Genomic DNA, 1565 nt, shown 5'->3' with positions numbered 1-1565 from the left:
TACCTACCTACCTACAGATTGATCTACCTACCTACCTACCTACAGATTGACCTACCTACCTACCTACCTACCTACCTACCTACCTACCTACCTACCTACCTAGAGATTGACCTACCTACCTACCCATCCATCCATCAATCCATCCATCCATCCATCCATCCATACATACATTCAATTTTGTTTTGCTGTAATGCAGAAATAAATGTAATATTGCAGTATTTTTGCACACAAAATTTAATTGTTGAACACGTAATGACTGCAGATGTCACATCACTAACCAGTAGGTGGTACATGAGCACTCCATCAAAAGAAGATCTAATRTGAAAAGGACCCTAAGGCCTCCCATAGCCTATCATCATTATTGTTTTCCTTTTTTTCACAGCCTGACCACTGATTGTTTCTTCCACACATCCTATAACCACTAAACACATAGCAGAAAGTTACAGACAGAGAGCAGCTGGCAGAAAAACACAGCTTTTTTTAGGCTCCTGAGGGTTTATTTTAGTTAGAAACCACAGTGAAGCACGACTGAACGTGTAGAGACAATAAAATATGGAGCAAGAGGAATCAGCAAAAATAAGCAACATTCATTATGCAGAATTTTGTCGAGTCACAGTTGCCCTTCTATCAGATAAAAAACATATACAGAAACTGCAGTGTTACTATTTACACAAAATAATGACATTAGAGAGAGAAACTATCAGTGCAGCAGCTGGGACTTTTCATGCTTAAGATTTGAGTAAATTACTTTATAACTTGAATATATTTGAATTTAGTGATAAATATTTATTAATGTTACAAATTACTTTTAAGCGAGGAGTGGTTGTCAAACTTACACATAAAAATAACACACTACAAACAATAAATACCATTGTACAAACATATCCCACACACTAAAAGTGAAAACCAGCACCCCACAGTGTATCTTTTAAACCCTATTTAAAAACAAAGTCTGTGTCCATCCCCACCCTCCGTCCCTCAGAGGAGCCGGTTCAGCTTCTCCGACTCCTTCTCTTTGGCCTCGAAGGCGCTCTTGGTGCCGAGCAGCTCGTCCACCGAGCCCATCATGTCCTGCAGTTCTCGGGCCAGCTCGGCGTAGCTCTCCCTCAGCTCYTCCTGCTGCTGCCTCAGGTCCGCCGCCACCTGCAGCAGCTCGCTGGCCTGATCGCTGCAGCCGCTCCTCAGCTGCTCCACGTCCAGCAGCAGCGTCTCCATGTTCTTCATCACCTGGTCCAGACTGTCCGCAGCCGCCTCCAGCTCAGAGGAGTCCAAGCTCTCCAGTTTCAAGCTCATGTTGCCTAGGCTCTCGAAGTCTAGGTTCTCAAAATCGGGGTTCTCGTTGTCTGGGTTCTCTTTGTCTGAGTTCTTGTTGTCTTGTTTCTTGTTTGGGTTCTCATTGTCAGGGACCGGGATCCTATCTTCTACCTCTGGCTTTGCATCCATCCTCCTTTTATGAGAGCTCCCAACCGATTCCTCCTCAGCTAGATGTCACTTTAACAGCTATATCTGAAAGTAAAGGGAATCATTTATGGAAAAAAGTCGAACGATTAAAGAAGAACTCTGTT

This window comes from Austrofundulus limnaeus, unplaced genomic scaffold (genome assembly GCF_001266775.1).
Source record: "Austrofundulus limnaeus strain Quisiro unplaced genomic scaffold, Austrofundulus_limnaeus-1.0 Scaffold64, whole genome shotgun sequence".
Taxonomy (NCBI): Eukaryota; Metazoa; Chordata; class Actinopteri; order Cyprinodontiformes; family Rivulidae; genus Austrofundulus; species Austrofundulus limnaeus.
This window is presented reverse-complemented; position numbering follows the sequence as displayed.